Genomic DNA, 13,032 nt, shown 5'->3' with positions numbered 1-13,032 from the left:
TCCAACCATGTGCCACCACTGCAGTGCCATAGATTATATCACTTGTGTCACATGGGAAGATCACATGTTAACTACCTCCTCATTGAGTAATCTGCATCACTCCTGGGCTATTTTTCTTGCCTTGGGTTTGAGGGTGGGGGTTTATGCACAATAAAAAAGTATACAAACCAATCATAAAAAGAGATAATAGAAAATAAAATTCCTCCTGTCACTCATGCAGAGATAACTAGTAACTGGAGAATAATGGGTATTCCTAAAGACATTTTCTATGGAATCCTATATAATAAAGAAGTGATATGCAAATTGACCATCACATCCTCACACAAAGATGGCCACCCTCATGTGGTCAAAGATGGCAGCCCCCATGTGGTCACAAGATGGCCAGCGCAAGATGGCCAGCATTGGAAAGCAGTTATGGGTGACCAGACCAGCAGGGGAGGGCAGTTGGGGGTGACAAGGCCGGCAGAGGAGGGCAGTTGGGGCGGGGGGGACCAAGCCTGAAGGGGAGGACAGTTAGGAGTGACAGGCTGTCAGGGGAGAGCAGTTAGGGGTGACCAGGCCTGCAGGGGAGGGCAGTTAGGGGTGACAAGGCTGGCAGGGGAGGGTAGTTGGGGGTGACTGAGCCAGCAGGGGAGGGCAGTTGGGGGCGATTGGGCCAGCAGAGGAAGGCAGTTGGGGGCGATCTGGTTAGCAGGGGAGGGCAGTTGGGGGTGATCGGGCCAGCAGGGGAGCAGTTAGGCTTTGATCAGGTTGGCAGAGGAGTGGTTAGGGGGTGATCAGGTTGGCCGGCAGAAGCAGTTAGGGGCAATCAGGCAGGCAGGCAGGCAGTGAGCGGTTCAGAGCCAGCAGTCCTGGATTATGAGAGGGATGTCCAACTGCCTGTTTAGGCCCGATTGGAGAGGGTGCAGGCTGGGCTGAGGGACACCCCTCCCCCAGTGCACAAATTTTTTGCACCGGGCCTCTAGTATATTATAATATGTATATTTTGTCTAACTTGTTTTTAAAAATTATTTCTAAAATTGTCAAATCTTAGGAAATAATCTCCTGGTATTTAATTATTTTTAATTCTAGCAACCCCTCAATTCAGCTAGTTTATTAAAACAGATAAATTTATATACATATTCTTTTCACAAAGAAGTTTACACCTCAGAAAATATATTATTGTAACTTAAGTCCTATCTATCTCTGCAGCAAAGCTTCACACATACTTGCATCTCTTTGTTCAAGTTGTACTTGATAATATCACATGTGGCTAAAAAGCCTTACCAATGCCCTATACGGAAATGAAAATGAAAAAGGAATGGGAAATATGAGAAACTCTGAACATGGACACATTTCACACCCAGGCCCAGCAGAACACCTACATCTCATGCCAAATCACATAGAGACAACTCTGAGTGCAAATGATTACAGAGGAAAGAAAAACAAGGATAAAAATGAACAGTAAGACTCAAACTTTAGTTTAGTCATAGATTCATCAAAACCAAAAGCTCCCCTTTCCTAGATGTCCAGGGCTACCACACCCTTTCTCCTAGCCTGTCCTTCCTTCTTACCACTTCACCAATATGGCTTAAAAGCCTGGCTCTCCACTGCCCACCCCCCACAGTGAAGATGGGTAATGTGGCAACAGGCCCTGTGGCTGTGCTGGCAGAGGACAAGGTAATGGTGAAGTCATCAACATTAGAAATAAGATATCTGCAGCAAAACCTGCTATCTCCCTTCGCCAATATCCATTCACCCCTTTCTCCTTAGTAACAGAACTCTAATTTTTAGCTGAGCATGTTAACACCTGAAATAAACAACTGCATTTCCAGCCTTCCTAGCACCTAAATATGATCTTTCAACCTGAAATCCACAGTCCTTCAAAAGGCTTTTAAAGGTAAGTTGTGAGTAAGATGTAACCAAAGAGCTATACACAGATTTATTTGTGGAAGGGCTGAGATTGCTTCTTATGATGGAACTGGCTCAATTGGGAGTTTCTTTCTGCCTACCCTCCTGGTGGCAGTGTAAAATATGAACATGATATCTGGGACTCCAGTATGCACCTTGTGTCATGAAGTAGCCTTAAGAAAGGATGCTGAAGCTATAGAAGCAAAAATGTCTGAGCCTGGGGCTTAATGTCACACTGTGGGGTCACAATAGCTTCCTTTGACACCTTATTTTTATATTTTCTTTATACTATATAGAGAAATAGTTCTACCTTGTTTAAGTCCTTGTCATTTCAGAGTTTTCTGTTATATTGCTAGCTGGAGAAAGAGCATTCCAGAAGAGAGGACAAGAGCAAAGCTGGAGTGTGTCTTGCAAGTTTAAGGAGAATCAAAGTGGTTGCTGTGGCTGGAACAGAGTGAATAAGGGAGTGTGAGATGTGATCAAAGCAGTACTATAAGTCATTCCATGCAGAATCTTAAAGGCCTTTGGAAGGACATTGACTTTTATACTGAGAGATATTTGAAGTCATTGGAGAGTTTAGATCAGAGGGGTGGCATTACCTGTGTTTGAAGAACATCCAACTGGTTACTGTATAGAGAAAATGTAGATGCAGGAGACCTGTTAAGAAGCTGTGAAATAATCCAGACAGTGGCTTGAGCGAGCACAGTATCAGTGGAGGTGGTGAGAAGTGGTGAGATGTTTGGTATTTTGTGAAGACAGGGCCAACAAGGTTTCCTAGTAAATGGGATGTCAGATGTGAGCAAATGTATCTCCAAAGTTTTGGACCTGAGCAATTGGAAGGAAGGCATTACTATTAGTTTAAATGGGGAAGACTATAGTTAGAGCTAGTTTGCTGGTAAGGTCTAAAACTAAAATCATCCTTGCCACTAAAATGCGCTCCTTTGCCTCTGGTGCTTATCTCACAAATTCAATACACATCTACTCAATCACTTAAGGAAAAACCCAAAGGTCACCCCTGACTCATCCCTCTCTATAACTTCTATAACATCCCATCATGTCCTCTGATTTTTACTTTCTAGGTATCTCATTTCTCTATCTGCTTCTCTCCTCCATTGCCATCCTTTATTTGAGGCCACCATCATCACTCACCTGGATTATTACAAGAGCCTCTGAACTGGTGATGAGTCCACACCAGATTGAACCATTCATTACACTGCAGAATGAGATATCATTGTAAAACACAAAGCCCTCCATTTCCTTTTGTCCTCAGAAAAAGTTGAAAGTGCTAAGTATGGATATTTTTTTAATTAGTTGTCCTGGCCTGTCTAACTCAGTTGGATGGGCGTCATCCTGTGCACCAAAGCGTTGCTGGTTTGATTCTTGGTCAGGACACATGCCTGGGTTTCAGGGTTGATCCCCAGTATGGGGCATGCAGGAGGCAGCCAATTGAAGTTTTGCTCTCACGTTGATGCTTCTCTCTCTCTCTAAAATAAATTTAAAATCTTTAAATTTTGTTTTATTTTAAATAATTTCTGACTTACAGGAAAGTTGCAAGAGTAGTATAAAAAACATTTTTCCATATATTCTTCATCAAGATATTCCATTTTACTATCTCTTTCTCACCTGATGATCAATTGCAAACACAATATCCCTTTACTCCTAAATACCTCAGTGTATATTCCGAGGAATGAGAACAACAACTTATATCACTGTAATACAATTTTCATAATCCACAAAGTTAACATTGCTACAAAACAATTATCTAATATACAGACTTCATTCAGATTTTTCCAAATGAACAAATTATGTCCGTTATATCAAAAGAGATAGAGATAGAGATAGAGATACTGTTCCTTTAGCTGCCTTCCCACCCTCTGTCAGCTCCAATTAAGGAATGATTGCTTTGATGTTGAAGTTATGTTTTTAAAAGTCTTTATGAGAAAGAACAAAGTTGAAAGAATCACAATACCAGATATCTAGCTATATTACAAAACCACGGTTCTCAAAACTGCTCGGTACTGACACAAGAACAGACATATAGACCAATAGAACAAAACAGAGAACCCAGAAAATGACCCAAACTGTTACACTCAACTAATATTTGACAAATGAGGCAAGAGCATACAATAGAGTCAAGACAGTCTCTTCAATAAATGGTGTTGGGAAAATTTGACAGATACATGAAAAATAAATGAAACTAGACCACCAACTTACACCATACACAAAAATAAACTCAAATGGACAAAGGACTTAAACATAAGATGGGAAACCATAAAAATGTTAGAAGAATCCATAAGCAGCAAAATAGCAGACATATGTTGTAGCAATATCTTTACCGACACAGCTCCTAGGACAATGGAAACTAAGGAGAAAATAAACAAATGGGACTACATCAAAATAAAAGGCTTCTGCACAGCAAAAGAAACCATCAACAAAACAACAAGAAAGCCCACTGCATAGGAGAACATATTTGCCAATATTACATCCGATTAGGGTTTAATCTCCACAATTTATAGGTAACTCATACAACTTAACAAAAGGAAGATAAACAATCCACTCAAAAAATGGGCAAAGGACCTAAATAGACACTTTTCGAAAGTGGAAATACAGACGGCCCAGAGACATGAAAAAAAATGCTCAAAGTCACTAATCCTCTGAGAGGAGCAAATGATAACAACAATGAGGTACCATCTCACACCTGTCAGAATGGCTATCATCAACAAATCAACAAATGAGAAGTGCTGGTGAGGATGTGGACAAAAATGAACCCTCGTGCACTGCTAGTGGGAATGCAGACTGGTGTAGCCACTATGGAAAACAGTATGTAGCTTCCTCAAAAATTAAAAATGGAACTTCAATTTGACCCAGTAATCCCATTCTAGAAATCCCATGAGATCAGAAACACCAATCAGAAAAGATATATGCACCCCTACATTCATAGCAGCACAATTTACAATAGCTAAGATTTGGAAACAGCCTAAGTGCCCATCAGCAGATGAGTGGATTCAAAAACTGTGATACATCTACACAATGGAATACTATGCTGCTGTAAAAAAAGGAACTTTTACCATTTGCAACGGCATGGATGGACCTGGAGAACATTATGCTAAGTGAAATAACCAGTTGGAGAAAGATAAATATCACATGATCTCACTCATTTGTGGAATATAATGAACAACATAAACTGATGAACAGAAACAGATCCAGAGACATAGAAGCATAGAACAAACCATCAAACCTCAGAGGGAAGGCAGGGGTGGGTGGTAAGAGATCAACCAAAGGGCTTATATGAATGCATATGAGCATAACCCATGGACACAGACAGTATGGGGGTGAGAGCATGTGCTGGGCGGGGGGAGTAAGTGGGGAGAGGTCAATGGGAGAAAAAGGAGACATATGCAATACTTTAAACAATAAAGAATTTCAATGAAAAAAATAAAACCAATGTAACAGAAACAAACAAAAAAGTCTTTATTGGAGTTTTTAACAAGAATCTAATGCTTCTAAGGTGAATTCTCATCAGTGCATATACTAATAAACAGAGAAGTAAATGAAAGAAGAGAAAAAGGAGAAAAAAATGTCTGGAAAATTTACAGATTAAATAATTAGAATAATTCAGCATTTGGTTGCATTGTCTTATAAAGCCTAAAATAACAAGTCAGGTGAAAGAAAATGAGCTCCTTCCTCAAGGGTTTCCTTTTACTTCTTTCCCTGGCCCTCATATTTAATTAACAACTCACAAACACTCCAAGATTTTACATGTTATAATTTAATCTTTGTAATATCTTGAAGACTCAGTTTTCCTTATAACAACTTCTTTAAATCCACATTTCAGTATTAGAATTAGATTTGGCCAAGAGCAATAGAAATAGCAGTAGTGGCTTAAACAAGATAGCAGTTTATTTCTGTTTAAAAAAACAAACAAACATCCAGAGATAAGGCATCCATTGCAATCAGAAGCCCAGGTTCCTTCTCTGTTGTTGCTTTGTTGTTCTCAACACATTGCTGTCACCTCATTATCCAATATGGCTGCTGAAGCACCAGCCAAACCATATAATTCAGTCCAACAAGAAGGGGAAAGGAACAAAGTTACTCTCTCATTCTTTAAAGATACCTCCTAGAAGTCATATATGACTCTTATGCCTTCTGGTCATTTGGTTAAAACTGTCACATGGTCATTCCTGGCTGCAAGGGAAGTTAAGAAGTGTAGCTTTTATTTGGGGTGACCAAGTTCCCACCTAAAAACTGAAGAAATATGGGGAGAACAGGTTGAGAAATAACAAGCAGTCTTTTTGACACAATTTACTCATCTATAAAATGAGAAGCACATTAATACCGGCTTCAGAATATCCATGTGAGTATTTTTGAGTCAAGAATGTATTGTGTAGTTTTCATAATTAAACATTTATCCGTATTTAGCTGGCAAGTTAGTCCTTTGCTATTTAAACTACACACTATTGAGATGACAGATTTTTCTGCAGGAAAATGGAAAGTAAACATAAAAAAAAAAAAGAATATCCATGTGAGGAAAAATGAGATAATGCATGAGGTTTTCACCAGTCCTAATAATAAAGACTTTCTTCTTCCTTTGAAGGAATTATACAAAATAAGTATACACCTAGAGGTAGTTCATTGCTATTACTATTAAACCTATGAGGTAATATCCCCATTTTGCAAAATACAAACACAAGAATCCAAGAAGCTAATTAAACTCCCCAGGAAACAGAACACACTGGCAGACTTGGGGCTAAAGTCCAGATTCACTGACTCTAAATTCAGGTTTTCTTTCACTACTGAGTGCTAACTTTCCTTCTACCTCACTTCGCTATAACCACCTTTCTTATTATCAACCTCATGCTCACCAAGACAGCATCTAATATGCTTCTCTCCATTGAAAAATGCTTTTATGCAGCATCCCATCAATGGTTTATATTTAACTTTATAAGAAACTGCCAGTACTAGATACCAGTATTGAAGGCATCACTAATCAAAATGGGCTACACAACTGGATCTTTCATACATTGTCAGTAAGAGGTTAAATTATATAATCACTGTGAAAAACTCTTTGGCAGTTTCTTATAAAGTTAAATATATACCTTTCTTATAAATAACAATTCCACTCCTATGCATTTTTCAAAAAAGGCTTGAAATAGAATATTATTTATAACTTCAGTCATAATAACTACAAGAAATAAATTTTAAAATGGGAACAACTGGATTAATGTCCATCAACAGGAAAGTAAATAAACGAATTGTGGCAATTTAGAAAATGGAATACTACTCAGCAATAAAAAGGAATGAACAGACATGCAAAAGCATGGGTGAATCTCAGAAATATTCTGTTGAGTGAAAGAAGATCCAAAAGAGTACATACTGGCCCTAGCTGCTTTGGCTCAGTGGATAGAGTGTCAGCCTGTGGACTGAAGGGTCCCAGGTTCGATTCCAGTCAAGGACACATACCTCAGTTGCAGATTCGATCCCAGCCCTGCTTGGGGCGTGTGCAAAGGCAACCAATCGATGTGTTTCTCTCACATTGATGTTTCTGTCTCTCTCTCCCTCCCACTCTCTCTAAAAATCAATGGAAAAATATCCTCAAGTGAGGATTAACAACAACAAAAAGAGTGCATACTGTATGATTCAATTTATATGAAATCAAAGAACCTTTACTGAGGTGTTAATTACATGGATGGATGTATTTATCAAAACTTAACTAGCCCTGGATGGTGTGGCTCAGTTGGTTCGAGTGCTATCCCATACACCAAAAGGTGGCAGGTTCGATTCTCAGTCAGAGCACATACCCAGGTTGTGGGTTCAATCCCAGGTCGGGGCACTCAGGAGACAACCAATCAATGTTTCTCTCACATTGACGTCTTTCTCTCTTTCTCTCTCTCTCTCTCTCTCTCTCTCTCTCTCTCTCTCTCTCTCTCTTTCCTTTCCTAAATCAATAAAGAAAAAAATGTTTTAAACTTAACTATATATGTAAAATATGTACATTTTATTGCATGTAACTATATCTTAATACAAAGAAAATAATAAGATGAGGGTTGCAGAAATAGATGTTGTACATAAATATCACAAAATATTTTTAAAAGGGAAAGAAGAATTAAAAATGAAAATAAAGACAGAATGGGTCTAAGTTCTTAGCCACAAAGGGCATAAATAGTGCTGCTATACTTGAAGCAAACTCTTTTAGTAATATAATGGCAGCACCATAGTATCTGTTTTTTTTTTATTCTTTATTGTTTAAAGTATTACATGAGTCTCCTTTTTCCCCCCCACTGACCTCTTTCCTGCCACCCCCTCCCCCAAGCACAAGCCCTCACCCCCCCCCCTACTGTCTGTATCCATTGGTTTTGTTCATATTTATGCTACTGGATCTTCCACAAAATACCGACTTCTACGCATGGGCCACGAAGTTTCAATCGTACTGTACGTGTGCACCTGCACGTGGTATTTTGTGGAAGAGCCACACTGAAGGGGCCAAATTGTCGCATGTGGCTCGAGAGCCGCGGTGCTAAGCGAAATAAGCCAGTCAGAGAAAGACAAATATCACATGATCTCACTCATTTGTGGACTATAATAAACAACATAAACTGATGAAAAAAAATAGAACCAGAGACATAAAAGCATGGAATAGACTATACAACCTATGAGGGAAGGCAAGGGGGGGGAGGGGATAAGAGACCAACCAAAGGACTTGTATGCATAGTGTCTGTTTGTGTAGGGCTACTGTCACCGAGACTGGAACTTAAAAGAAAAATAAGTCTCTTTCACAAAAGAAGATTTTTTTGAAAAAACTTTTAGAACTGTTTTCAACAAGTTGTTGTGCTTAAAATTCTGTATTTTAGCCAGTCCAAAGACAATGAACTGATTAAGTGCTACATGTGAGAGGCCAAGTAGTTTAGTTTCCTATTGTTTCTTTAACAAATTCCCACAAACTTGGTGACTTAAAACAATGTAAAATTATTATCTTACAGTTTTGGAAGTCAAAAGTCTAAAATATGTCTCACTGGGCTAAAATCAAGATGTTGGCAGAGCTGCATACCTTCTGGAGACTCCAGGGATAATGTTTCCTTGCTTTTTCCAGCCTTTAGAGCAGTGGTTCTCAACCTTGGCTGCACATTAGAATCACCTGGGAATCTTTTTAAAATCCTGATTTCTGGGCCTCATCCTCCGGAAATTCTGTGTCTTTGTGATGGGGTGGGGCCACAACATGAGTCACAAAGAAACAGAATTTCCGGAGGATGAGGCCCAGAAATCAGGATTTTAAAAAGATTCCCAGGTGATTCTAATGTGCAGCCAAGGTTGAGAACCACTGTTCTAAAGGCTGCCTATGTTTTTGTTGTTGTTGTTCACTGCCACCTTCATCTTCATCTTCATCTTCAAAGCCAGTAAAGGCAAACTGAGTCTTCCTCATCCTGCATCACTCTGATTCTTCTGCCTCCTACTTCCATTTTTAAAGACCCTTGTGATTATATTGGGCCTATCCGGATAATCTGGATAATTTTTCCATCTAAAGGTCAGGTGATTAGCAACATTAATTACAGCTGCAGCCTTAATTACCCTTTGCCTTGTAAGGTGATATATCCACAGATTCCATGGATTAAGACAGACGTCTTTGGAGGGTCATTATTCTGCCTAGATGCTGAGCTTTAACATAACAGTCAAATGTTACTTATAGAATCTGTCTAATCATCCATCACTTCTAACTCTTCTCTTCTCTACACCAGCCATCACATGAATGTTTCCAAAGGTTTCAGGCCTATTATAAGCTATTTGTTACTCAGGTAAATATGTTAAATAGATCCAGTCCCATAGATTACATTCTACTTTCAATTGTTTTCATTTATTTCTTCAATCTCCTGAAATATGGGGAAAGGTCTCTTTTAATTATCCATTACTATGTAACAAACCACTCAGTGGCTTACAAGAATAAAAAATTTTGCACACAAACCTGAAATTTGGGCAGGGCTTGATGAGAACAGCTTGTCTCTGTTTCACTTCGTGTCAGCTGTAGTGGCTTAAAAGTTCCCTTACATGTTTGGAGTTGAGGCTGGCTGCTGGACTTCCTTCCTCACAGCAATGCATCTGTGTTCCAAGGACAAGCATCTTAAGAGACAAAGATTCCACTTCTTGATGAAAGGTGGCAATGTTTGCCAAAGCTTCTCTGTAAATTTTCAATTTCTCCTTTTCATTTTAAGTCACCTCTTTCTTCTACTCTTATATAATTGCCCCTGTCATCTTTCTTTGTCCCATACACCTTCTACCTCAAAATCAGGTTTACCGTGAGTTGGCAAATAATACTTTCATAAGGTGATGGAAAAAGACTATAGTATGCCCACAGAGGAACATCTAATTGCTGGAATCAGGAATTATTCAACCATCTTGGACTGACAAAAATGGCAATATCATGCTTCAACTTAATATTTGCTGTCTTTCTAGTCAAAGAAAAAGGCCTCACAACCTGCTATCAGAAGCGAATGATTACCTCCCCACTCCTGGGTGTGTCCCAAAACATACTTTGCCTTTCTCCACCACTCCCCTTATCATGAAGAACCAGGGACAGTGGAGTGACATTTTGTAAATTTGGAAAGACTAAATTACGCAGGCTTCTCTCAGTACCTCCCTTTTCCCACATGGGCCCATTCTGGCTGCTCACAAACCAACTGGAGGGGAGGGGCTACTGTTTTCTGAGATTCTACTTAGCCCTCAACACCTGAGTTAAACATCTAAATTTCTGGAACTTCCTCCTCCAAGCATTTAAGCTATGAAGAAATTATCAACAATTACATATCACAGCAGAAACGAAATTATACCCCCAAAGCATCCATGAGTTACAAGCTGCAATGTCAATTACATGCCACAAAATACTACACCTTGTTTTGAATGACTAAAGTACACTAACTACACTCCTTGCATTCTACACATAGTTTCGCTACTACAGATCATATGGGTGTTCTTTCATAATGTGTATGTTTTGTTTTGTTTATTTGTTGTTGTTTTTTAAAACAGGGCTTAAAATTAATGTCACATTGTAATCAACTGGAAAATGTTAAAGACTTTGGTCAGAACCAACAATGTAGTACTTTCATTTTCATATTTCCTTGTCTACCAAACAGGAATTCTCCTCAATTAGATGTCTGCTAAGAAGAAAAAAATGCCATCATCCAAGGACACAGCAAGTTCTGTCAGGTATTACAACATGGTGGAAGAATAGTCAGGTTTTAATTGGCCCTATTGAGCTCACCCACAAGCTACAACGTTCTTTACCTCAGCAGTGTGGTATTCAAAAGGAAAAAAAAAACTACAAAGTTGGTTTCTACCTTTGAAAACATCAAATGAATCATATCCAGTTTCATCCTGTTAACTGAATGCTGATTGATAAAAGTGCATATATCAACACTTAATAAGATTGGTACTGAAGAGTAAAATAGATTCTAAAAAATACCCTACCCCTCAACATTCTTTACTTAGCTTGCTAAAATAAAGATCTGGGATCTATGTTTCCCTAGTATTTTCTCAGTCTTCATATCTGTGTTAGAAGGCACTTTATATAGACAGTTCAAGGCAAAAGATTACCTTCTATTATCATGTTCTCAATTAAATTATAAGGACTTTCTCCAATCAAAAATTTGTGACGGTGACAAACTATTTTTTAAAGATATAATATTAGCCTTACCCGGATTGGCTCAGTGGATAGAGCGTTGGCCTGCAGACTGAAGGGTCCCGGGTTCGATTCCGGTCAAGGGCATGTACCTTGGTTGTGGGCACATCCCCAGTAGCGGGTGTGCAGGAGGCAGCTGATCGATGTTTCTCTCACATCGATGTTTCTAACTCTATATCCCTCTCCCTTCCTCTCTGTAAAAAAATCAATAAAATATATTTTTTAAAAAGATATAATATTAATCAAACTATTGCAATAGGAGGAATATTCATTAATGGTAAACATTTTATTTTTAAATCTTTATTGTTGAATACAATTAAAATTCTTACCAGTTTGAGATTATTGAAGTTGGGTACACCAACAGGTAAATTTTCAAAACTGCTCAACAAAGTGTTCTGAAACAACAAACAAAGAACTAATAAAATATGAGAACAAGAATAGAAAGTTATGAAAAAAAATGCTTCTCTTAAAAATAGAGAATGCCCAAACAGGAAGGGTTGATGAGATAGTTGTGGTTTTAGGAGGCCTTGTTTAAACAGATGAACAACTATTATTATTATATCAGCTTGAATTTTGATGCTAAAAAGAAAACAGCCAACAATAATTTAAAAAAAGAAAATGAAAGAAAATTTGAGGAGGTAAAATCTTCATGGTTTTATGGAAGATGTATTCCTTGAGTCTTCATTATCATCACCACCACTGAAGCACTCACTGAATAGCAAACAGCTGGAAAAGCTCTGTGTACAGATGTGGTTTTCCTATTCTTTAGCCAAGACTTTATTAATTAACTGGCATACTTTCAGTGGAGCACAGAGACTCCTGAAGACTGTGGGAAATAGGGGAAAAACCCATGAAATCCTCATTTGCCAATACTGAACAAGACCTTAAAATAAAGATTGAGCTGCTTTCACCTGTCATTTCCTTTCTATGGGCTTTCAAACCCTTTGTTCATTCTAAAACCCAGGGATTCCTCCAGCCTACACTCTGCCCCCTTATGGCCCTTTATCTCTCTACCCAATCTCCATCCTTGGACAGCTCAGTTTGCTTGTCCAAGCCCTGTCCACCATCCAAGCATGTCCACCACCAGGAGGATAATCTCAGGACAAATGCCTATGAAGTCCCTGGAACAGGCTCAAGGCCATTTAGATAGGGAACTCTGAGGACCCAGGTACCCAAGTGTGCTCTACAAGTAGGGGCTCAAGTTCTGGGCCTTCCCTTGGCTACAAAGATTCCTTGAACTATGGGGAGTTACAAAGCTTTACAAGAGTAACTCAAGAACAACGTTTAAATTTCCCTGAATTATTAAAAAATTGGACACGACTTAAAAGAAAAAAATTAATAATTTTAATTTTACGTTTAAATTATGTTGCTAATTAAAACAATTTAGTCTGATCAGAAACTACATAAAGTTTGAAATTTTAAAAAGACTAATCATTTTAAGAGACCCATCCAATAGACTACATGATTAAAGTTTTCAT

At 38.6% G+C, this 13,032-nt stretch overlaps 1 long non-coding RNA gene across 8 annotated transcripts in view; it reads right to left on the bottom strand.

The window, feature by feature from the left end:
• Window positions 1–11,622, bottom strand: part of LOC118653895 — a 159,549-nt gene extending 147,927 nt beyond the window's left edge. For 4 of the 8 annotated variants that reach the window (XR_004966909.1, XR_004966913.1, XR_004966907.1 and 1 more), the window contains exons 1-4: window positions 11,570–11,622; window positions 9,845–9,978; window positions 2,490–2,715; window positions 2,201–2,334 (exon numbers count right to left, since the gene is read on the bottom strand). This is a non-coding gene — a long non-coding RNA (uncharacterized LOC118653895). Of the gene's footprint in view, window positions 1–2,200; window positions 2,335–2,489; window positions 2,716–3,039; window positions 3,104–9,844; window positions 10,000–11,569 lie in introns of all 8 variants that reach the window. The other 4 variants (XR_004966912.1, XR_004966914.1, XR_004966911.1 and 1 more) reach the window with 4 other exon arrangements.
• Between the last annotated feature and the right edge of the window lie 1,410 nt (window positions 11,623–13,032).

The sequence above is a fragment of the Myotis myotis genome, unplaced genomic scaffold, assembly GCF_014108235.1.
Source record: "Myotis myotis isolate mMyoMyo1 unplaced genomic scaffold, mMyoMyo1.p scaffold_m19_p_4, whole genome shotgun sequence".
In the NCBI taxonomy this organism is placed as follows: domain Eukaryota; kingdom Metazoa; phylum Chordata; class Mammalia; order Chiroptera; family Vespertilionidae; genus Myotis; species Myotis myotis.
The sequence above is the reverse complement of the archived record's forward strand: the minus strand, read 5'-3'. Positions and strand labels throughout refer to the sequence as shown.